Source organism: Sinocyclocheilus grahami, unplaced genomic scaffold, assembly GCF_001515645.1.
Source record: "Sinocyclocheilus grahami isolate Dianchi unplaced genomic scaffold, SAMN03320097.WGS_v1.1 scaffold8.1, whole genome shotgun sequence".
Classification (NCBI taxonomy): Eukaryota; Metazoa; Chordata; class Actinopteri; order Cypriniformes; family Cyprinidae; genus Sinocyclocheilus; species Sinocyclocheilus grahami.
This window is the reverse complement of record NW_015505187.1, coordinates 3,299,307-3,325,818: the sequence shown is the minus strand read 5'-3', so window position 1 is coordinate 3,325,818 and position 26,512 is coordinate 3,299,307. Positions and strand designations below refer to the sequence as shown.

Genomic DNA, 26,512 nt, shown 5'->3' with positions numbered 1-26,512 from the left:
AGAAAGAACTGGTAAATTTGGCCGAAAACTGTAAAGGCTGCACATCAGTCTTGCTTAGGTAGGGCGAATGAGTTTTGATACTGTCTGAAAGAAATCCTGTGGGTGCGTTGAAATGAAACAAAGAGAAAAATGAAGATGAAGTAGGTGGAGTGGAAGTCAGTCAAGGGGGTTGAAAGGGTTTGCGTTTCAACCTTGTGTTGCAGAAATTGCTGCATGAAAAGGTTTGCAATTGACCTCATCAGATGCCTTCTCATTCCCGAGTGGTTTTCAATCAGAAAGCATCGTTGTTGAAGTAGACCCTTGCTTCCGTATGATCATTAGCCAAATGGGATGAAACGAGACGCTTCTCTTGCTTTATAATGCATCTGCAACCAATGTTTAAGTATTTTACTGCTGATGCATGGGCTGCACAACATGAATTAACACATTGTATCCGAAGCTGGATAATCAAGAACCGATTTCGCAATAAAAAAAAAAAATAAATCCAATCTGAACACAATTTGGTAGACAATACTCAGACAATGATGGATTGCCCCACTCTGCTTTGTGGTGAGCTGACAAAGCATGTTTTATACTGAATTACATGAATTCATGCATATTGAATACCACGATTAGCACTGACTAACTGTGTGATGTGTATTTGTATTTGTAAAGAATCAGCAAACTCTCTCAGTAGAGCCAAAACAGCTTAATCAGTCGAGAGGCCATTGAGGTTTGGAGAACTGCAGCCTTCGAGAGAATCAAGCCAAAGTCCACCACAATTAGTCAAGCCATTCTCTGTGCTGATTGGTTGGGGTGAACACAATTAATCACTGTAAATGTGTACAATGGGTAAAGGCTGAGGAAATAAGTGGATACCCACTTAAATCGCTTGCTAGGATTTGCTCCACAAACTCCTTGAATAACTGATAATTTCCATTTTAAATGGCTGATATAAATGACGGTATCTTTAGTAGATGAATAAATAGTAGGGGTGTAACTTTTCACAAAATTCGATATGACACAGTGGTGTCACGGTTCGGTTCGGTATGTTCGGTACGGGGATAATTGGTTATGTCGCAATGATATAGAAACAAAATGTTTCTGTTTTATGACGGCGAGCCAACGGATATCACACAGGCAATGTGCAAACTTTGTGCAAGAGTTATGCCGGTGAACGTCTTAATCTTAGTCAATTCACTATATGCAGAAAGTGAAAGCAAAAACAAACTGACCGAGTAATGGTGGAGCTTTTGGCATCTGACACCGCATTTTCTCTCAGATACGAACCGACTTCAACATATGCTGATAACGGTATATAGTAGGGCTGTAACGATTCACTTGTTTTCTCGATGCATCGATTACAAACCCTGACGATGCATATGCATCGATCTTGAAACATGGATTTTTGAATCGTGAATCGTTGATTTCGGACAGTAATCGATTTAAAATGCTAAGAATTGAATGAATCGCGATTTCTATACCGATTTAATGCTTTCAAAATATATTAAATTACTACAAGCACGAACTAATGGAGATCTTGAATAGCTCCACTATTTGCCACTCCGTTCGTCTCACTGACACATTTTTTGAGCAGCTGATGTGTGATCTCTCATTAGTACTCGTGGCCAGTAATGCTAAAGTGAAGTCGTTTTACTTTTCTGTAGTTTTTCAATGGGTCTCGGTCATACCGACGACATTACCTGAGCAGTCGAAGGCTGCACATTTATTGCATGGACAGAGCAAAAATGGAAGTGTCTAAAGCATACACACAGTTCCATTGAATGATAAATGTGTTTTAACAATGTCGTTGGACCGAATGTACGAAGGAAACTGTTAAAATAACCACAGCATTATCAACAACCTTGAAATAAGAGCGCAAGGTTTATCTGATAATCAGATGCATGAAAGTAGCATTTTTTGCTATAGCAAACAGACATCCGGTGCGTTTTCTTTTAGAATCATCATTCGCCGATGGAGAGGAAAAGTTAAATAGCCTACTATAGCATTTTATTTAATGAAAATAAGATAAAGAAGTTTTCGCACTGAAAGAGAAGTGATCTCATGCTAATACAACTTAAGAAGTGCCAGGCTATATCTGCAGCTAATCTGAATAAAAAGCAGAATGAAATGATGAAACGTTAAGACAATAAACACAATAAATAAATACAATTTATGAATGATGCAGTGCTAATTGACATATCATTTATTACAGTACAGAAATAAATTATATTTCTACCTCATTCTGTGCAGAAAATGTAAATAATTGCTTTAGTATATAAAACAATCATAAAATTGCCATTAGGAAAAACATTATAGATTACAAATGACTGATTATTGTCTAGCAGTGTATTTGATTTCTTACAGTAAATTCAAAGTAAGAGATAAGAAAATAATTTCTTGTAAAAAATAATAATAATATACACACACATAAAATTATTGTATTTGACATTTCCGTCACTTCTGAAATGATGGCTACGCCCCTGGTGTGACAAAATGTTAGCCTATACATAATACTTTTAAAGCTCTTTTTTTTTTCTTTCATAAATTTCTACATATGCCATGTCATGCCATAGCATCATTAAACTAGCATCTAACAATGGACAAAAGTGTTTTTTTTCTGTAACCTATGGTTCTCTAACCATAAAGGCTGCCGTGTAATTCGCCCCCTGACTAAGCATTTAAATAATTTAGGGGAAGCATTTAAATAATCCTGTGAAAGCACTTAAAGAATGCAGAATCGAATCGTTAATCGAATCAAATTTAATTTAATTGTGAATCGAATCAAATTGAATCATTCTGAATTTGCAAAAATCTTTCTCGAATCGAAAACCTATGAATCGTGTATTGAATCGATTCGCTGTCTACCCAAAGATTCACAGCCCTAGTACAGTGGGGAAAAAAAGTATTTAGTCAGCCACCAATTGTGCAAGTTCTCCCACTTAAAAAGATGAGAGAGGCCTGTAATTTTCATCATAGGTATACCTCAACTATGAGAGACAAAATGAGAAAAAAAAATCCAGAAAATCACATTGTAGGATTTTTAAAGAATTTATTTGCAAATTATGGTGAGGTGTTAATATTTTAATTATAGGCATATAATTCATCGTAGACCTTAAAAGACAGTTTTTTAAAACATTTTAATTGAGGAGTAGGCTAAATATCTTTTGTTATCCTCGCAGCGCGTCTGTTATGCGGTAATTATTGCGGGGCAAATTAATAGTAATTTTAATTTAATAATAAAAGTAACTTCATAATAATAATAGGCCTTTTAAAAATATAAGAATGTAACAGGCCTACATTAATTGGAAATGCCAAATCCTCTTAATATTGCCAATAATTGATGTTTTTGACAATATCTCTGGCTATCGTTGATACAAGATCGTCGTCTTTCGACGCACCCCAGCAAGGGGAGGTTATCACGGGGCAGACAGCACGTTGCCTTTTACACCGTTTGGGCTGTCTTGTTGAACACAGTGGCACTGAGAACATTATATTTCACACTTTCACAAGCTCTTTTATTTTCCAAATGTAATAGGATCATATGGTTTGTAATGCGTACCGAACCGAAAGCCTCATACCGAACGTTTCAATACGAATACGTGTATCATTACACCCCTAATAAATAGTAGTAAAGGCATCTTTCGTTTCTGTCATTGTTCACTCACCCTAATGTCGTTCCAAACCAGTTCTGTCATGACAACTCTCAGACAGTTTTAGCTTGGTAATGTACATGACAATGTTAACGTGTTTGGTCTTGGCGGAATAGATCTGCTACGCTGCTGCTGCGGCAGAGCAAGTATTGCTGCCAATACATTCACAAACATGCTGCTGTGAGCATGTAAGCAATACTGCTGCTGAACATATAACATATTTAAAATAACCCCGATATATAACACATGAAACCACCATGTAGCTGATCTATACAGGTAGAGCTGGGGAAGGTGGAGTGTGGGGAAGGTGAAATGTGCTGCAACTGCTACAGCAAGCAGTGCTACAGCTAGTCTTGCTTAGCCAGACCTTCAGACTGACGGCAAAAGGTCTAGGCACCTTGACCGCTTTGAATGGTCAAGACCTGCCCAAGAGACCATATGACTGACAGGTAAATCAACCAATAATGTTTTGTTTTGTACCGCGTCATGTTTAGGAGGCATGGAAATGTCCCCACAATAACAGTGTAAAACTCTTGAACATATTTTAAAGATTATGTGCCGTGAACTTTAAATATTTCTTTCTTCTTCCATGAGGGGTTTGGCATCCCAGCATCTATGTTTTCATGCGGAACGGTAACACATATTTACTGGAAATCATGTATAACTTAATAAATCCAATGACGACTTTGAAACTCCTGAAGTGTTTCCAGTTTTGTGTGCCATATACATCAGACATTCAACCAACAGTCTGTGGACGTCTGAGGCTGAGACTACACTATAGCTAGCCGAGTATTTGAATGTTGTTGCTCATTGGCTGCTGATACGAAAATAACCTATCAGCTGCACTGTGTGAATAATGATGTCATTAGGTAAGACTGCCATCTAGATTTTCATGACAGAACTTTGGATTTAAGACTTTATTCAGCAAAGAAGTATAGAAAATTTCTTAGGTACACTTTTCCATAAAAAGAAATTGAATGGTAAATGGCACTGTGGAGCTCCAAAAATGACTAAACTCAACCACAAATGTATCATAAAGATGGTCCATAAAAGAGTCATTTTATGCTATATTGCAAGTCTTCTGAAGAAAGGAAGTTAAAAGTTATTTACTCAAAATCATTTGAGAACCAGTGCAATTTGGAATCCCTGACATCACACACAGCATGACATAGTGCTGGGCGGTATGACCAAAAATTTGTATCACGGTATTTTTCAAAATTATACCGGTTTCACGGTACATGACGGTATTTTTTCTTCATGCATTATATGGGTGTTAACCATATTTTCTACTGCTTGAGAGAGGAAATACTGCAGTATATTGACTTAGAATGCTCTATTTTACTGTCATGATGAGTGAATATTGTCAAAAAATACCACACTAAATACTACCCCTTTTAATACATGTTAACCAGGAGTCACTCTCATTTATAATCACGGCATCGTCTGATAAAATCAACATGCATCTACACTAAAGAGCGGCTATGCGGTTGTTTTAGCTAATTACTTTTTTGTCTCATGTAGCGCACTACCTGCGTCTGAGTAACAAATAAAAAAAATGTAAAAAAGTGCATGTGATATTAACAGATGAACTATGCTCATCTTTATAATTCCAAACAATCAGTAAGCGACAGGTGCTAGGAAACGTTGTTTTGTACTCGTTTATTGACGAGTCGGCTGCGGTGCGGCCAACTGAATGTGCTGCTTCTCTGCCGCTCATTGCACAGAACAGACGCCGAGAGAGGTGACTGTACAATCTGTATTGTTAAAAAAGCGCTATATAAAAAAATAAATAAAGGTGACACTTCTCCGGGAAAGTCAGACCTCGCGTTCGCGGGACCGCACTGGCGAAATCTTCCAACTGAACCATAGCTAAGGTTTAACCAAAAAAGTAGCTAGGTTTGTCAGTATGAATATTCTATGGAAGAAATCCGCTAAAAGGGTCTGAAAGTTGCTAAATCTAGTGCTAAAGTCGCGCTCGTGTGTGTGAGATGCGTGAGCTGATGACAGGGGGCGGTGGATATTTGTGGCGGTCAATGTGGATATTGTGGATGAGTTCTTCTGTCATCACGTTCTATTAGTTCTACAGCTTCAGTTTCTGAACTTTCACGCTTAGTAACACATACAGCTGTGCCCTCACCACAGTGCAACAGTGAAAAGGGTCCCCTTTCAAACAGTGTCGTGTTTGGAACGTTGTTTAAGTGACATACACCGGTATTGCGGTATTTTCAAAATTCATATCATAACAAAAATAAACACCGGTATTCGGTATGAACCGATATACCACCCAGCACTAGCATGACACCCAAATTGTTTAAATATACCTGGATGCAACCAATGTATTAAATTTGGTTAAAGTAGTCATTTTATCTGTCTATAGTCAGTACAGACTCAGTACAGTACCCAGACTCACAAACTGAATGAGTTATTTTCAAAAATGATGAATAAAGAGAACAGAATCCATTCCCTTGCACTAAAGGTCTCCTCATTGCTTCTTTACTGCATTGTCACATTGGAACATTGTGAATTGCACTGAAAGGTAGAACGGCTTTAGAAGCTACCTTGAGTGGAAAAGCAGGTAATAGACTGAAACACTGCAGATTCAGAGTTCATTCTTTCAGTTTTGATGTGTTTTATCCATCCAAGCTCTTGATGTCCTGTAGTGAATAGAACAAATTATATAATGGTAATCCAGAGGATAGAAAAAGCAGACAGAAAATGGGTTGATTAAGGAGAAGGATAGATAGAAAGAATAAATAAACCAAATGAAAAGGGATGTATAGAGACCAGAGATCGTCAAAACCATGTTTCAGCCAGGGCGCCTCGGTGAAACCACCCCCGTATTTGATCATGTTTATTGTCTGAAACCATCTGCAGCTGATAACCCTTGACTGAACAAGCTGTTAGTCAGCCCGAGAGGGAGTTGAGAAAGAAATCAGCCATGCTATAAAATGGCTCCTTCAGTCAGTATATGCTTCCTCCACAGATCACACTAATTGCAAATGACTGCTTTTAAATAAAAAAAATGCACAGCCTCATGTTATAACGTCATACTTATTTGCTCTTTTTCTTCATGCCCAATGAAATTGATAAACAACCAATTTTATCTAGCCATACACTACATATTCTCTCTGAAAAGTTCTGATTGGACCAGCATTTGAGCTTAGCTGGTTTTCTACTGGTTAGACTAGTCGACCAGGATGTTCTTTTTTTGGAGAGGCTGGTTGACTAAGAAAGTCTTGATGGAAACACCAGCATCTAGAACTGGGGACCATCATCTAAGAAAAACACCTGAAGAACTTTTCTTCTGAAAGGGATAGTTCACTTCAAATTCTGTCCTTAATTTCTCACCCTCATGTCTTTCCAAATCTGTAAGACCTTCATTCATCTTCGGAACACAAATTAAGATGAAAGATTGTTGAATAAAGTCATTCTCTTTGTTTTCTTTGCACACAAAATGTATTCCCGTAGCTTCATAAAAATAAGGTTGAACCACTGATGTCACGTGGATTATTTTAACAATGTCCTTACTACCTTTCTGGACCTTGAATGTGGTAGATCCCTTGTTGTCTATGCAGGGTCAGAAAACTCTCGGATTTCAACAAAAATATCTTAATTTGTGTTCCGAAGATGAACAAAGGTCTTACAGGTTTGGAATGACACAAGGGGATTTTTGGGTGAACTATCTCTTTGACAAAAATAAAAGGACTGAGAAGCCTTTTAAAGAACATTTGCCTTTCTGAACAAAAAATGTTAAACCTAGCAAGTCTACATGGCCTTTTAAAACATGTTTAGAGAGGAGATTTGCTGCTCAAGCAACCTGCATTCGCTTTACTTAAGTTGCAATTTACTTTATGACAGCAAATATACTGTATGATAGAACAACTGCAAGCTCAAGCGATGTCTCACAATCAATGCTAGACAAGAACAAGAACTGATTGCATACCTTTGTCAGAGAGGGTGTTGCTCAGAGAAAGGTAGTTATTAGCGACACAGCTCTTTCGCACGCACTCTTGGTGATAGTCAAGATGGGAATTTTCATTATGGGCAGGGAAGCGGGGGATAAGCAGTGCAAAATTGAAAAATCAACTCAATAGCTTCAGAAGTGTTATCAGGAGAGGCTGGCTTAAATCTGCATGCTAATAAGCAAGTATTGCCAGGAGGGTATCACTTCCAGTGGATCGCCATGGGAGCAGAAAACATGGGACCAGAGATAAGCATCTCTCCCAACACACTTGGTGCAGGGGTATTCTTAAGCCTGGTGCTGTCCGGGGCCCTTTGAAGACCACTGAGTGGAAGAAGCTTTTACAGAGTTGTTTCTGAGCAACAGGGGACGGAAGGCTAGAACGGTGCTGCCTGCTTTGAAAAGACTTTGACTGTGCAGACAACAGTTTTAGCAGCTTTGTTGATTGGCACATAAGTGTTCAACAAAAATAAAATGGGTGGACAGATTTGATATTTTTGACATTATAAATGACCGATCTTGAGATCAGTGTATATTCTTTACAGGTTAATGAAGTTCAAAGCTTTGTATAATTCAATGAATTCCATAAGGTGTGAATGTAGTCAGCTGCATTCATCACCCACAGAGTGGGTGTTGGCGTAGCCCCAAAAATAGACCTTCCTCAACAAGGAGCAATCTGCCATTTCAAGTCCGTGTGCGCCTGCAAGCTTGTCAGTCTCACTTCCATCAGCGTGCATCTGTGTCACATTATGACACGTTGCATCTTTCTCTCATGCCACTGTAATGTCCACCAGCCATGCCGATCTGGCAACCCGCGAGCCGCGGGCATGTCGTTCAGATTCCACGCTCTGTTCTGTCAATCCTGCTGTATATTTCACCATTGCTAATCTGTAGACTATGTAAATAGAAATCTTACTTCAGAAGCCCATGCTAGGAACTTATTGACCTTCGTGCCCTTGTCGCAACCTTCTGGTCCAGCTGGCTGAGATTGACCGTTGCTGGGTTGTGTGGAGCAAGAGCCTGGAGCAGCCAGCTCAGCAGATCTCAGGTGCTGACAGGCTGCATAAACACACTGTGAAAAGCTGCCTGCCCTGAAAGCCACAGACAAGCTCAGCGAAAAAGAAAAAGGAAACAACAGCGCAGTGGAAATGAGGTGTATATTTCACAGCTGTTACCAAGGGCAGGCAACCTATGTGCCAGCATGCAGCAGCACCTGAATGAGAGAAACACTTTGAGAGGTCAGAGGTGAACTCTACATTTGAGTTTCTTAAAGTGACTTAAATGGCATCCGGCTCACTAAATAACCATCAAAGAGAAAACATTATATTACAAAATGCCCCAAGACATACCACACACTGCACATATGGAGGAGTAGTTAATCGGAAAAAAAACAAACAAAAAAAGTAATAATTTACTAACCCTCATGTTATTTCAAACCTGTACGAGTTTTTCGTCTGTGGAACACAAAAGGAAAACTTTTGCAGAATGTCCAATCTGCTGTATTCCATAAAATGTAAGCATACCATGACCAAAAAAAGCACTATTTCAAAGCTAAACAATAGCTTTGTGTGACCTGTTGTTCTTGAATGTTTCATCATGATCAATATTGAATGTTATGGACAATGTGTACGAACCCACATAGCATAGCAATCATATATTTTCAGAATACTTGGAATATATTCATTATATATATAAAAAAAAGAGTGTCTAGATTACTGATAAATTACCCTTTTTTGTTTGTTTTCCACAGTTCAAAGAAAGTTTAATGGATTTAGAATGACACACAAATTATGTTTTGGGGTAACTAATTCCTTTAAAACAGTCTCTTTTTTTTATCGTGAATCTCTTTAAATGACTCAAACGAATACACCATTTAAACAAAAAGCATATTAATATCCCTGACCTTCTGCCGTTTAGGTCAGCCTGAGGTGTTAACTCTGTGAATTCTCATCAGTTACATCCTCTACTTGCTCTTGGGAGACAAACCAGTGTGTTTACTGGTGTAATCGAATTTGAAATGGAGGCTGTTTGCAGATGGTCAATGTGGGAGGGGATGTTTTCAAGTGCACACAATGCTGTTTGTCTCTCATACACAAAATAGAAAGTAATCACTCCTCATCTAGTTAATCCCATAATTATGCACATGGACACTAATTTCCCAGCAGGGAGAACACTGTGTGCCTGGCTCATCTCTCTCTTTCCCTTTCTGTTCTCTTACTGTTTATTTACTACACTAGAGCAATCACACTGAATGTTAAGCAAACAAACTATATAATATAGCCCCAAGCTTGTTTTACATGTGTACTAGCTATAGCAGTTCAGGAAATGTTTGAGGTAGTGCCACAGCACTTCTATTAGCTGTGATACATCAGGGAATAAATATGGAACTATAAGACTGTTTACCAAAATCTAGTGAACTGCCTACGCAGGAAGCATTTTAGGCATTATAGGTAGACTCCCAATTTGAAGGCTGCAAAGAAATTAAGCAGCATGATTATGATACCTTCTGAATTCTAGGACATTAGGACTTGGAACACTGACAAATCATTCATATTCCCACTATACATTTAAATGTAGATTTTCAACAATATGGGAAATTTCAACCTCTCACATGAGATGGAGCCGTTTTAATCCTGAATCCACCAGTGTTTATTTCTATGTGCCCAGTGCCGCTTGATAATTTCTCAGAGGTGTGCGGAATATATTGCGAACTCTTTGTACTTCAAGCCACAGGTCTGTATACTTTTGAACAGGCAAGGCTATGCTTGACATGATCCTATTTTGAATGACTCCTTCCAATAATAAGACCATTCATCTTGTGCTGAAGGTGGGGATCGTTAGTTATCATAAGATGGATGTGACAGATACAGGCTACACTTTGCTGAAAACATCCTGTCAGGCATTCAGTGCCTTTCCCCTCTTTGCACCAAATCAGCGTGCATTTGCAGCTAAAAGAGCTTCTAAATACCAATAATGTCATATTTCAAGTCAGGCAGACAGAATGAATCGGGAGAAAATGCTCTGATTATAGCCAGAAGGGTGCAACTCCACCCTGGTTGGCATATTTCTACGAAGAAGAGACAGGATGTTGCTGGAAAAATGATTGTTTCAGTGCTCGTAATATGGCAAGGACACGGCCCCCCTGCCGCGTAATGGCACATGGCAAGCCAAACACTTCAATGAAGTTGTATTTTAGAGGGCATGTTTGCTGCCATCAAATCATACTGTGGAGGAAACTGCAGCAACATTAGATTAGATTATGTAGCTCATGCATTTCCTCAAACAAGACATTATCTAATTCATTCTGAGAGTACATCCTTCTTCCTTCAAGATGTGCATGCTGGAAATTGAGCTTGTCTTTGAAATAATCTTTTTAACAATCTAGGTGGAGAATTGGAAGACGAATCTGACTCTTTTTATAGATTTTTTACATCAGTGCAGTCGCGTCTATCTGAATGACACCCCCCTCAACCCACACACACATCCACCCCTCCCTCTACCACAATTCTATAAATAAACCTGAAGCAGCTCTGCCTTTATAGGTCAGCTGAACTACAAAGTGCATCTTTTTTCTCTCATGTGTACAGAGTGAAATTCCTTGAGGTGAATCAATACATAATTCCAATAACTAGTAACTGGTTACCACAACCTCGTACAAGGGATTGCTGTTGCCATGGCAACAAAAGATCTTGGTGTAAAGACCATAAGAAAATGTATGCACAGCCATAATTCTGTTTGTGACGTATTCAAGTAAACACTTTTTTATTATGGGCTCCCCAGGCATGGCTCAGATAGAAGCAGATAAAAGAGTGACACTTTGCTAAAGAGAAGCTCAAAGTTGTGCTTCTAAAGTGACGAATCATTCACACAGAAAAACAAGATCTGTAAACATTGCAAGAGGAGATAAGCCAGCAGCAGATCTGTCTGACAGTCCTCCCCACCCCAAATAGAGAGGAGAAGAACGGCAATGGAAGCATTAACATTTAAAATATAAACACTTATATTTTAGTATCTATCTATCTATCTATCTATCTATCTATCTATCTATCTATCTATCTATCTATCTATCTATCTATCTATCTATCTATCTATCTATCTATCTGTCTATCTATCTATCTGTCTGTCTGTCTGTCTGTCTGTCTGTCTGTCTATCTATGTTGTAGCGAAGCTAAAACCAATGCCGGACATTCAGGTGATGTTTTGTAGTGATATTATTTGAGAAAAATTGCTTTGCCTACAATTTTCTGTCGATTTCCTCTTTGATAGATGCTTTTACCAATTTCTAGGGGTTTGCCGCTAGCAGAGGCTTTCTCACTTACACCCACATACAAGCCACATTACAGGGGTTGTCAAGTCTGAAAGTACCATTTACATTAGTAAACCGAAATACTATTTGTTGAATAGATCTATATCCAATGACAACCATAAACAAATAAATAGAATGACCTTAATGTGTTCTTCTTCCACAATATAACCCCAGGTTTGTTCGGTTTGGACTGCTGGAGCGCACACAAAGCCCTGGCGGTGACTCATGTTTATTAGTTCCTCTCTGCTGACTGGGTGTTCCAATACTCCCAGTCCACCCTGCATTGTGTGCAGTGAAACGTGACGCCGGGTCACTTCCCCCTTCCATCCCCGGCTGCCAGCTCAACTGTGCTGCCTGCAGCCTCATGTCTCCCAGCATGCTTCAGTGGCCATAAACACACATGTGGCCAAACAGAGATGCTACAGAAGTAAATACAAGCTCAGAGGGATTTTATTTTCAGCATTTTTGTTTAGTGGTTCTGCAGAACGTTTAAGCTAAGGGGGGAATTTATAAATGTAACACTTTACAATAAGGTTGAATTTGTTACCATTAGGTATCACGAGCTAGAAAGGTAATGTGTAATATGAACTAAAAATTAGCAATACTTTTACAGTATTTATTCATTTGAGTTCATGTGCATTTCTACATTCATTAATACATTTTTTTTTACAAATGAACATTCGATAATGTTACTGCAATACTGCAAATTGTTACCAATATTAAGTTTAAGATAAGCATTCAATGAATAGCTGATATTCATTGAACACAACCGACACAACCCTTTTATTTTGATAAAGAAATGATTTATTTTATTTTAATTATTCTGATTTATTATTACTAGTATTTTATTTTGTGTTTCTCTTTCAAAAAGGAATTATCCATGTGAGAATTTTTGCTTGTTCATGCAGACTGCTGTTTTGTATCCAAAAAAATAATAATCCTGCCAGGAATTTGCTAAAAGCTCCCGCACACAATGTAAGCCCGGGTGGCCATTGTCCTCAACCTCCAGATTACCTCTGATTTGCTACTGCGTTCAGTATCCTGGCATGGCACTGCAGCCATTGGCGATGGTGGAATGACAGCAGAAATGGCCATGTGGCACAGGCTATGTCTCACCCTGCTTGTCCCCTCAGTCTGGTTATTCTCTCACTAAGCCCAATAGGAATGTCTTTCACATCCTTGGACTTTGCATGATGGCGTTTGATGAATGGACTGGCCCTCAAAAAAGGTACATTTAAAAAAAAATTGGGCAAGGTGACACGGTAATCAGGCATGCACGGCATGTGAACAAATGTATAGTAGTTGTACTTCAGAAATTTAATGTGTTTGATTTTTCTCTAGTGTTGTATGTTCAAACATGCATATAATATTGTATCCCTATATTATAGTGCAGTGGTTCTCAAACCTCTCCATGAAGTACCCCCAGCACTGCACATTTTGTATGTCTCCCTATATCTGACACACCCACTTCAGGTCTTGCAGTCTCCACTAATGAGCTGATGAGTTGAATCAGGTGTGATAGATGAGGGAGACATACAATATGTGCAAGGCTGGGGGTACTCCAGGACAGGTTTGAGAACCACTGTTATAGTGCATTTTGGAAATCGAAAAGATCGACCCTATCAATAATGCATCTGCAGTATACTGCATTGATATGCTTGGCTAAATGTCTGAATTCCGTGACTGTTATGAGAGCAGCTATGACTGTGTGTGTGTGTGTGTGCATGTCCCCAATAAACTGCATTATGCATAGTACACAGAATGGGTCGCCTGCAGCACTAATGCAAATTTCTGTCAAGGGCTCCATTAAAAGGTAAGGCTGGGCCCTCAACTGTGCCGCTTCAGCTCAAGGTTTTTCATGGCATTTATTATAGTCATGCCATACACACCCCTCGCATTTTCATTTCCTTATTGACCGCACTACTACCAGTGTTAGGCTCCTTTCGCACTGGCCGAATCCAGAGATTGTGGAACAGGTAGGTGAGCAACACTAGCCACTATCTCATCCTGTGCCTGGCACACGCGGTGCATCCTGGGTAATTCATTTCTCCCAGGGCTTTATCATCTCAGTTGGCAAGTGAATGATTTACACTGACAGCCAAGCCATGCCAAGACCCAGTGCTATGAGCTGTGGCTCTAGTTTAAACAAAACTGTTCTGAGCATGAACTGTTGGGTGAGTGTTAGATTAACAAGGGACAAAATTAATCAAATTTAATCTACAGCAATTGATTTATAGAGGCATAAATAATAAATTGGGTCAAAAAACAAGAAAGAAAGAAATCTGGGCAGCACGGCTTATTATATACTTTCCAGGACAATATGTGTCTGTATATGTTGTCTGACCAATGGCAAAAATAAAAATAAATAAAACTCTTAAAATGTCGCAATTCCATTTGGTGGCACGATTGACACAGAAATGACACATTTAAACCTTCAACTCAAGAGCTACATTACATACAGCTATTTTGTGCACTGATGTCAAACCCATATGTTATGAAAATTGATATCTTTTATTTTACACAAAATATTTTCAAAATAAAATGAATAATATTAATTCGAAATAAAATTATGTGTGCCACTAATGTGATATAAATTTACTTGTGAATATGGATTAATGTGGACATAATCTGAATACATCATGGACTGTAGCATTCTGTGTTGAAGCTGATGAATGCATGCTTTTGATTTTGATCTTTTTTGGTTATCTCTCCAGATGGAAAAGAGCTCGCGGGCAGATCCACAAGCGTTAGGAGTGACTCGGCCTGCCAGTAAGAGCTAAATGAGTGAGAACACTGGCCCTGAGGGAGCTGATTTTATCAAACTGTCATTGTGGCTAAAGTTTTTTTAGGAACAAAGCGGCACCTGAAAATCAGCCTCCACTCTGCAGGTGAAGGTGGCAGAGTGGATGAATAATGCATGAAATTTATCTGCTGCCGTTAATCATGATGAGATGGTGAGAGAAAGAGAAAGCGAGATGTGATGTGGCCTCAGGATGTTTTTCTTCTCATTTACTCATTTCTCTGCTCAGCTCAAGACACTGGATCCAGAGTCAAGGTCTTTAGAGAGGTAAAAAGCTTCTGATTGCTATTAAATTTAAAGGCACAGTTCAGGCAAAAAAATGAAATTTCCATCATTTACTCCTTACGTCATCTGGAGCGACACGAGGGTGAGGAAATTATGACAGAATTTTCATCTTTGGTTGAACTACCACGCAGCTCCTGCAGAACTCACAAGGTTATAACTTCTTCACATACATCAAAACACAAGCTTTTTCAGATGACTTTAGGCCTTGTAAGTAAAAGGATATGACAACGCCAAGAAAAAAAATATATATCCTATGTGACAACCTATATAAGCATACAGCATTCATGTGCAATCACAGGTCAGCAATTATAAAATAGGACATTTATAACAGCTGTGGGTGATAAGAAGGGTTGCTTCTTATTGACTTATGGCACAATGGAATCAAACGAGGCTTGTCAAATCATATAATGGATTTCTCTAATGTAATACAAAATTTACATTATGTAATGTGAATCTGCTTTCATAATCCAATACAATGAAGAATGTCTTTTTTTCAGTTGATGATCCACAAGTATGCATATAGGCAATATTTCTGGGTTAAAAATAGCTATACTGTCATATAAACTTACTCATACTCTAAATATCCTTTCGGAAATTGGTCAAGGGTGATACTGAAGAACACGTTCTGCCATCAGAAGATAAGATGGAGTAACGGGTCATGGAAAACTGCATTTAGGACATGTCTTGGCCTTTGTGTTTTAATGTGATCCACACCGCGATCATTTGACTGATAAGGCCTCACAAATGGCTGGCTTAGAGCCGTAATTACTCTCCACTCCCGCATAATCTTTCTCCCCAGCGAACATGTCAATGCCAGCAAGCAGAAGCATGCTCGCAAATGGAGGAAGAAAAAGGAGAACATTTAGAGATAAGAAGGGCTCCTTTCCTCTCATCGATACAGTCATGTCTCTTAAGATTTCAATCCATCACTGGGCTCTTAAGGAAGCACTCCCTTGCCTTTAATTAGGGCACAGTGACTGGAGGATCTTGACTTATTTGACATGCAGCTTTGAGCCATTGTAAATGCACAGCTATAAAAGCTACTGGAGACTGGAGGGTGTCAGAGATTAGAGATCCTACAATCGCAAGGTCATTAGTGTTATTTGGAGGTCAGGAAGTATGTGTAGAATGAAGCGATTTTGCTCAATGACCCATAAAGAAGTCAACATATGACTCATCTGATGGGTTGATGCACACTGTGTTAAACCTCTGTTAAACATTGAACTAATTATGCACAAGGTTGCCTACTTCATAGTCAACATCTTTTAAGCTTGTGGCTTATGTACAGGCTTCATATATTTATATACAGTACTATACGTATGAATAACATTCCTAACAAAAAATAATTACTCCTGAGACATGACTATATGTCTTGCATGCATAAGCCACTGCCTTTTAAATCTAATTAATGTGTGCAGGTGTTAAATAAGAATGTATAGCACAAAATTACTCTGGAGACATATGGCAACATGGCTTGCATACATTGCATCATTTTTAATCAAACTAATTAAGTGGAACATGGTTATGTTTGAAATAGAATGATAACAGACAACCAATACTGCCACAGTATGTAGTACATATATTTAATGTTCACAGAATGTGCATTTTCAGGCATGAATACCTGGATGATGTAAACAGAGCACATTGTATGAGATTATGTATCCCACAATGCAATGCGTTCAACTTCCATTTCCACTTCCTTTTTTGACTTGGACTATGCAAGTTTTTGTTAAAAATGAATAATAATAATTTTATTTTTATAGAATTTTTATAGTACACACTTAAAAATAAAGGTGCTTAAAAGATTCTTCACAGCGATGCCATAGAAGAACCATTTTTGGTTCCACAAAGAACCATTCAGTCAAAGGTTCTTTAAAGAACCATCTCTTTCTTACCTTTTTATAATCTGAAGAACCTTCTTTTGCCACAAAGAACCTTTTGTCAAACAGAAAGGTTCTTCAGATGTTAAAGGTTTTTATGGAACCATTTAGACAAAAAAGGTTCTTCTATGGCATAATGAAGCACCTTAAATTTTAAGAGTGTAAGTAGATGTGTAATAGCATGTTCGTATCCCACTCCAAAAATATTATTTAACATTTTAGGTGACTGTAAGAGGACAAGCAGTAGGAAATCTCATCTAATTGGTTGAAGACACAAAGATTACATGTTGGCTGGCTGTTTAAACAGGAACAGAGGTCAGTTCATTGGCAGTGAACAGGACCTAAAAAAAGACCAGGTAGTTGCTCAGAATCATTAATGCTCAGAATCCATCAGTGCCCTATTTACACGCTCCATTGCAAAAAACAACAGCTGGAGCAAAAAAAAAATATATATATATATCGGTCTCATCTGTTAGACGCATTGGTTGCTCCACCTGTGAAACAAACCCAGTGAACACGCACCTGGACCTTTTGAGAGACGTTCTCAAGTGCAGCCGCTGAAAAATTAGTAAGCTGATTGTTTCAGATATAATCCATTGTCTTTTTTGCCATTGAATCATCAGTCGACTGCACTGGTCAAGACCTGCAGAGCTCCTTGAGTAAGAGTGGTCAGAATGATCTGGTAGATTGTGGACAGCATATACAACATTAGATGCCCTCAGGGGAAGAGGAAACCAACCTCAACTTTAGTCTGCTCACAGACAGAGTGAAGGACACAGACAGAAGGAGAAAAGGAAGGAAAAGACAGTCGAGGAGGACTGAGAGCATCTCTTCATGGCGGTATGGAGGAGAAAAAACAGGAATGAATTTATCTGGCGGTTATTAACAGCCTGCTGAAATGCACTTAACTCATGCCTATTCAATTATGCTAATGTACACATGCAAATGACCACAGTCCACAACACCATGCTGTCTCAATTAGGTGACAGGCTTACAAGGGTTGGCTTTAGAGAGCAACTGGATTACTGTCCTGCTATCCGTCTACAAGAAAACAGCTTCTGACCTGTGATTATCGTCATGAGACATCAGCAGGGTGGGTTGTCTCGCAGACTGAGAGGAGACGTTCTGTTTGTGTGCGACTGCATGTGTGGGAGACTGTGGACGTGCGTCTTCACGTTATATTTTCTGGTTCCCTTCAGCACTGCCGCTTTTAGTCCAGCTTTTGAGGAGTTAGAGATATTCAAGGTCAGCTTATGTCATGTGCTTTTATTTTTCTTATTATACAGATCAAATTGAACAATTCTGGAAAACATGAGTCAAGCTCCACAACATAAAATTTTTAAATGATTGAAGCTCAACATGCATTAAATTACTCCAGTCGTCATTTCTGAATCGGTGGGAACTTTTAACTGCACAATAAATCTGAATCACTGGTCTACATTATTGCTTGGCTTTCATGTCTAGCACGTATTCACAATGTACCAAAAAATGAGGTATCAAAATCAATAGGGTGAATTGTCAGAAGCATGGTGAGTAATACATCATATTCAGTATGACCAAGGTCAGATTAATTACACCGGTTCTGAACGTGAAATACACCATGCTGGCTTAAAAGTAACAGCTTTAGCTCTGTGTGCAGCAATTTTAACTTACACAAGAGCATTTAATTATTTAGCATGTCCCATACATATGTGTGACCAACATGATATAGCTAACATGCTAAAGACATATGCACTACATAGTCGCCACAGTGATTGTCATCCTTCTTAGAGTATGTATAATGGCAGCATGAGTCAACATCAGTCGTCTCTGCGTTATGTAATGCTTGAAGGGCCCATCGTTTACAACAGCAAACTAATAAGAATGAAAAGTACATTATAGCTCAAACATCTGAAAATGTTTGCAACCACATTTAAAATTTTGGATGGCATTTCTTCTCCCAAGCATTCATTTCTGACCTTTTTGGTATGGAAAAAGCAAAAGGTAAATGTAGAGGAACTTGTATAGTGACAGAACGGACATTGTCGCTGTCCTCTGAACAGTGAATCTGAAAGCAGCCCACTCACTGGGCTGCTTTCAGCGTGTCGCTGTCCGGTGCTGAAAGCATTGAAGCAGGTGGCGCTGTCCAAAAGCAAGAGGTGCTGAAAGCTGTGTGTCGTGGTGAAGAGTGTGGAAAAGCGTACTCTGTGGGCGGCTATGAGGCTCGTTTGCTCAGAGCTGTCAACAGTCTCCTCAGCACCTAAGAGGGTGTTTCTTGCATTTCATCTGGTGCATTTTCAAAATTGTTTATTTAGGTAAGCGTCAGACTGACGTCTGTGTCTATTGTCATATGCCATAAGCACTGCTAAGACAAGTCAAAAACAATGTAAAAAAAGGGTCAAAAACAATGTAACCTTTAAAATCTTGAGATTTCAGTTTTCAGCTACAGGATCTTATTTGATATATACACAATTCTTATTAGCAGCATCCTTCTGGATCGGTTCCAATTTAACAGACATTCCAATCGGAATACTATAATTATACTCATTTATTTATTTACTTATTTATTTATTGTTGACTAGGATTCTATGCAGTCTTGCTTCTTTGAATGCAAGAGCAACCTCTGTGTGAAATCCCATTTGATTTTGGGTTGAACAGTATAAACAGTAGAAAAGAGCAGATTAATTAATTCCTGGAACTATAATACAATTCTTAGCTTCCATAGCTGTACAGTATACACATGATTAAGACTACACACAGTGCTGTGCTCCAATATGGCCATCTGCAGATATGTATTTTTTTCTCTCTATTTATTTATTTTTATTAAGATTTATGGCTTGAACCAGCTGCTTGGTAAGCGTATACACTAAGCAGACAATCATACAGCTAATTTTTGACAGCAGGATAAATCCGTCAGATAATCCAAATCTGCAGCAAGAGAGAGATACAGAAAGAGAGAGAGTCTATAAGGGAGATTAAAAAGAGGAGATTGTGAGTGCCGAATCCCACATCGCTGATCATGTGACCTTAATTCCACTCTGTCATTTCTTCCCGCGGAGTGTGAGAGAGATGACCAATCACAAGGCGCAGTTCGTGAGCTCGTGAGGAGTGGGAGAAAAAAAAAACATCCCGCTAATGGCAAGTGAAGCTCAGATACAGTCCAAAAAGGGGGAAGCACTCATACAGACTCACACTTGTCACTGCAATGCATATGCACACAAACATGCAACTTCTCACATGCCATTTACACCTAGTTTTGTTTCAGTTTGGTGTTTCTTTTTCACAAAAGCATGTGGGTTTTCTCACTGCATGTCATTGATTTGTTCAATCAAGTATGTAACGGCATATTTACGACTCTTCACTGACTCCTACAAGTTGACCCCTGTCCCCATCCATGTCTATGGTGGTTTTACAGCTCTGTAATGGTCCTGTTTTGTTCTACCTTCTGTCAAATATAAAGCTCATATAAATTACACAGCCGTTAGGAAAACAAAAACAGACATATCAATAGAGCTCTTGCCAGCATCACTCATTAACTATTGATGCTGTGTGAGATCTGGCGCCACAGCTGGATACACACACGCACACACAGATTGTTTATTTCTGCACTCATTGAGAATGGACTCAGTTCAAACCAGTCTCCATGGTACTGAACCAAACAAGAGGGGTGGCAGTTTAAACTCTAAATAAACCAAAGTGGTCAGTCGTACTGTGGTGCTTACAGCCATACAGAAATGAACATCTGTGATGCCTTCTGTACCACCTTAAAAGTACAAATTAATATTCAAAATAAAGGACTATGAAATAAATTGATGTAAAAAAAAGCCTTTCGGGTAAAAAGAAAAGGAATCAGAGTGCAGTTGGCTTTGATTAAGAAAAGAAGAAGAAAAAAAAAAGAGACGGGTGGCATGCAGTGGCTTTTGAGGATTATGCCAGGCAGGAGAATGGAACCAAATGGAGAGAAGATGTTTGAAGCTCCGCAATAAGCCACTCTTACTCTCTTTCATGTTTTGAAATGAGGGAACAACTGTGCGTGTTAACCGCAATCCAGCAGCCCCTTTGTTCCTTCTTTAGATCATGAGCTAATGGAGGAAGGGGCTGAAAAATGGTGAAACCGGAAGAGATCCGTCAATTAGGTGTGGTTTGACATCACTGAGATTGTGAAAGGCGGGGAAAAATTATTGTACGGAAGGTGATAGCATCTTGAGGTTTGATCACTCCATACGTCAGGGGCTGCAAACTCCACTGGGAAAAAAGGGGCATGAAATGAGAGCTACGTGTGGGCATGTGGGGGAAGGGGTGTGTAGGGTACAATCACAAATAACAATTTCACCACTGTAATGACAGACAATCCTTGTTTCTCTGCCTGCTTACACTGTCTACTCTTTCAGAGAAAGCAGATAGTCCATCCTCTTAAATGCGCTGTGTAAACAATAGACTCTCTCCCTGCCCTCAAACAGACAGTTTTCAAAGAAAACGTCCAGGCAGGGCGAGAGACGCTTGGAGATGACCTCCTCATCGCCAGTGTCAGAATTAGTGAGAGCGGCAGTAGACGGCAGGAAGCTAGTGAAGTTATTCCTCCTGGAATCAGCCGTCACGAGGCACTGGAAGCAGTGTGCCTCACGCTCTAGTGAGAGCTATTATGGACTGTTTTCACTCAGTAATGAAATGCAAAAGCCTTTCACATGGCTGAGCATGTAATCACAACACATATGCATGCACATAGGGTATGTACTGTAGTGTAGTATTCTCATCATATGAGTGATGATATGAGTGATGAGAGTCAGATATTGCTATCTAAGCCATTTCAAGACTTTAAATCCCAAAGCAGCATCTAATTTGAAGTAGAATATTCTAAAACAGTTCAGTACAGAAGTTATACTTAACTAACACAAACACACACAGAGAGAGGGAAACACTGTTCTCAGTACAGTCAAGTGTCCCTACCTGGCAGTCAGTAGTCACTCCTAGGTTTTTGTTCAGAGCTGGAAGGCAGGAAGAGCAGGAGGTGGAGGCTGAAATAGAATTGAGTGAAAACACCTCCGTTTGTCCTGTAGAAATATGGATGCCCTGTGCACACGCGTTCTCTCTCTCTCTTACACACGGCTCTGACACGCAGCACTGAATTTCTCTCTCTCGCAGCCTTCCTACTCGTCTTCCCGCCCACCTACCCGCGACACCCTCCCTTTTCCTATCTCTTTCTTTCACACACACTGTCATTCTCTCTCGTCACACATGCGCACTCTCTCTCTCTCTCTCTCTCTCTCTCTATCTCTCTTTCTCTCTCTCTCTCTCTCTCTCTCTCTCTCTCCAGGCACTCACTCATTCGCTGTGACACAAGCACTCTCTTGTACATACATTCGGTTTCTTTACTCGACAAACATTCTCTTCCTCTGCTTTTGTCTTTCACGAACAGGGATGAACATCTCTCTTTTTTACGTGACTAAGGCTATATTTGTAAAGGAATACCTGCTTATTATGAACTGTGCGCATACTGAAAGGTTCTCATCCAGTGGGATGCGACCTAAAATGCATCACAGGTCAGTTTCGATACGATCACAGACAGCCACATGATGTAAAATGCAAAAATCTAGGTCCTGAACCAAACCCATTATATCAATAAAATCTAGAACTATACATACATTTTGTGTGTATGTGTTTGCACACATACACATGCTGATGCTGCTCTACACTACAGGGGTTGACACACCAGTTCACAGCTGATAACGGATCGCATTGGGACTACAAATAGTCTAATTGTCTAATAATCTAATTGTTAATATATATAAACATGCGCTAGATTAACGTCTTGGGTCATAAGACACATCCCACTACTTTTTAAAAAAGCAGTGAATAGAACAATTTGCTGTTTAACATGCAGTGCATCAGATACATAAAATGTCAGTTTAAAAGCAAAAGACCAATCAGAACGGAAGCACTCATCCCTTCCTAAGGCTGCCATTTCTTCCTGCTCTTTCCCCCCTCTCTCTCGTAGTGTAGATGCAGCCCACGTCCCCTTGAGGAGTCAGTCAAGGGTATTCCCAAAGAAACTGTATGCAAATGAACAGTGAGCCCGGAGCAGCTGCCAGGCCCCTCCCCTGGTCCAGATGCCCGGCCTGGGAGAGGAGTGGGGGGGTGGAGCGGTGGCCTAAAGGGACTACAAAAAGCCACCGCAATAAACATAGCTTGAGCTCAGCTTGCCGACAAACCAATTTAGAACAACATTAATGCTAATGATGAGTTTTTAAACACAGGCATTTTCTAAATCAGTTGATTCGTATATTTGTTGTGTTGAGTTTAGGCATTGTGATTTTTGACATTACCAAATGGAGGGGTTGGAATGAGAATGGTTTGAAATGTTGTCAAGGTCATGCCCTTCAGTGAGAAACACTCATCACTGAGTCTGAATCTGCAAAATGGCGAAAAGGTAAAGGGGGGTGGAGTTACTGCAGGTTGAACACACTTACGCTACACACTTCAGAGCACTCAGGTCTGATTCATGGAATACCAAGATCGCTCCCTTTGTGCTATATTAGTCTCTCTCTCTCTCTGTTTCTCTCTCCCTCTTGACCTCATTCTCTTCCCTTCTCTTTTTCACACTCCATCTAATCCCGCTCTCATGCTGTGACGGTTCATTTTTCCGTTGTACGCGTGCGCTTCAGGCAGCAATATGTTCTATCTGACAGTTTACATTAGCAAAGCCTCTCAGCAATAGAATAAGCTGTTGGCCATTAATGACATCCACTCAGTTTCTGAACACACACAGATACAGGTCAGGTTTTTCTTTTTTGTGTACATTCTCAACACCTTAAATATTATTCTTTAACCTATTTTTCTATGTTGCATTCGATGAGAAATGTCATTCATTTTACAACTAAAATGCAACATATAAGAGTGAAATAGGATATCCAACAAGAATACACTTAGACTTGATTTTGTCCATTAGGATTGGATTGTGATAAGTGGTTGTTAAAAAGCAGGGCTGCATTTCCCAAAAGCTTCGTAAGCCTAAGAAGTTCATAAAAACGATCGTACGACTGATCTTAACATTACGGTCTGTTTCCCAAAAGCATCATAACTTAAGTAACACTTGAAAATCATCGTAGATCTACGAGTGTTCTGGAGTAATCGTAAAGCCCTAAGTGCATCGTAAGAAGACAGATTTATGCGGTCACCTGCAGGACAATCGGCAGATTGCACCTTTAACTTTATTCAAGTGCAATGTGATTATAATTTAAGGATTTGATTGTACTTTATTGTACACTTTATTACTCATTTTTTGTGGTTGTTGTTTTAAATTAATTTATAAATGAAATGTTTTTAATATATATCTAAATTATATCCGAGTTGTCTGGAACGCAGCATTAGGTTAACATTTCAATAAACTAGCGTATACTACAATTACGAACCATTCTATAAGGTGACATTTCAGCACTTGACAAATGGATAGCGACTCCTAAGTAGCACTTAAAGCACGGCTACGTGCGATTGTGTTAAGTGCATTTTTGGGAAACGCACTTGAAACAATAATGAACAACCGTAAAATGACTTGTAGAAAACACTCTTAAGCACTAAGATCAATCGTTATCGAGAAACGCAGCCCAGAACAATGTCAGACAGAATGTATTGTAAGTTCTGTTATGACAACTCTCTGAAGATTTTAGCTTGGTTATGCATATGACAATGTTAATGTGTTCTGCTACACAGCTGAATTGCTGCTGCTGTTGGTTATTGCTGTTGTTGTAGATTATTGCCGCTGCAAAGCAAGTACAGGAACTTTAAGACATACTGCTGCTGCACAAATAGAATATATAATAACCCTGTAGCAGATCTACACAGGTGGATCTGGGGAAGGTGGAGGGTTTCAGAGGAACTCTGAAAGCACACAAGTGAATAGCTCTAGTGAATGCTAACCAGCCATTCAAATGTAAAGCAGCAAGCTAATTGGCTGCGCATGCAACATGAACCAATCATCTTGTGCCAAGTAATTTAACGTTTGCGTTAAGGACCCATCAGCCTGCGCCATCTAGGGTTTAATGACAGAACTTGGCATTTTGATAGAATAGTGCATAAATTACGCTATTTAGCTACTAGTTAACATTATCTAATGGCTAGTGGCATAAATTATGTCAACGGAAAAAGGAAAGCCATTTTCAGGAAGCGCAAGAATTAGCATTTTGTTTTGATTTTGATTAAAAATATAAAACCACAAACCATATAAATATACTGTAAACCATTTATCTGCACTGTGTTGCTAAGCAAACCATCCACAAACCATCCTTTGGTTGATTGTTTGTGGCACCATCAACATTGTCCTGTTTTGAGACATATCAACATAGAACATCTATTTATCTGACCAATTGCAGTATTTGGTAAAACCTGTTTAAAATTTATTTTTACATATTATCTTAGTGAAACTGCAAATACACACTTCATCTTTAAGAAAATAATGATAATCCAAGATTCAGTAGTGTAGAACGACTGTTTTTATAGATAAGGGACCTGAAATCACTTCAGTTGAGACCATCTTTCAACATCACACAATAAGACGCTAATGCAGCATCCTTTTGGGACAGCCATCTCCAAACATCTCCCTAAATGTGCATGATGTAGTGTTCGGGATGGTATTGATGGAACAGGAAGTGTGTGTGCTTACACAAGCAGCCAGGCAGGAAATCAAACCCAGCACAAACAGACTCAAAGCTTAATGATTACCCTTGTTAAGCCGTCTGCTCCAAACAGCAAACCTTTAGAGGGGGACGTGTCTCTTGCTTTTTTATTTAAACAGATGTGTATTGGATCTCACAGTGCACTGCAGGTAGATGGTTTATATTCAGCTCCTTGACAGAGAAAATTGAGAGTCAGCCAACTGGCGCTAGAGGAGAGGTGAGAATGACAGCGACCTGTGCGTATGCTCGCCACATAAATGTAAGCTTATTGATCCAAGGTGGGGGGAGTGTGGGATTTTTCCACATTTTCACCTCTGTGTTTTGCTAAAGCCGTTATTATCTCATGCCACATTGGGTTTATCAGCCATATCTCTCCAGCTCACAGCATAATACATGCAAGTGTACTCCCCGTGTTGCTTGAATGTGCTCGGCAAGCGCACACGTTTCTCTCGCAGCATCCACAGAGATCTGCCACTGAAGATGATGGATTGCTCAAGGAGTAAAACAACAGAGCAACATTATAAAATCTCACATATCAGTTGCTGATAAGAATCAGGATGGATCCTATTGCGTAATCAGTGACGGCTGATCACTATGCAGTTTACATAGAGCATAATACTGCCCTCTTGGGGCCGCTGGCTCAAAATAAACAGACTGTTGTGAGACCTTTGATCCAGACTTAAAACAATAAGACAACGTCCACCTTGCAAACAGTATCCTAATCTGTGATCTCAGGTCAGATGGTTATTGGGTGGCTAATTGATTGAGCCTCTCTTCTCATAATAGCTAAATTCCCATGGGCACATCTGTTACCATGGGAATGTCTGTATACACAATAAATACCAGCCATTGCTATAATGATCTGCAAGCATAATGGAGCTTTTAAACTGGACCAGATCTTTTTGTATAGTCTATTTATTTTACAAAGCAAAAATTTCATCTGTGGTGAAGGTCCTATATACACAGTGAGTAGTCATGATTTGAACTGAATAAATACAAT

At 39.3% G+C, this 26,512-nt stretch overlaps 1 protein-coding gene across 6 annotated transcripts in view; it reads right to left on the bottom strand.

The window, feature by feature from the left end:
• The window catches only part of LOC107590640 (synaptotagmin-1-like), a 237,901-nt gene that overhangs the window by 62,592 nt on the left and 148,797 nt on the right, over nt 1-26,512 (bottom strand). The window contains exon 1 of one of the 6 annotated variants that reach the window (XM_016279562.1): nt 21,791-22,017. The exons of 4 other annotated variants lie outside the window; for them this stretch is intronic. The gene's annotated coding sequence lies outside the window, so the exon portion shown is untranslated. Of the gene's footprint in view, nt 1-21,790; nt 22,018-26,512 lie in introns of those variants that run through there. One more of the 6 variants, XM_016279518.1, reaches the window with a different exon arrangement.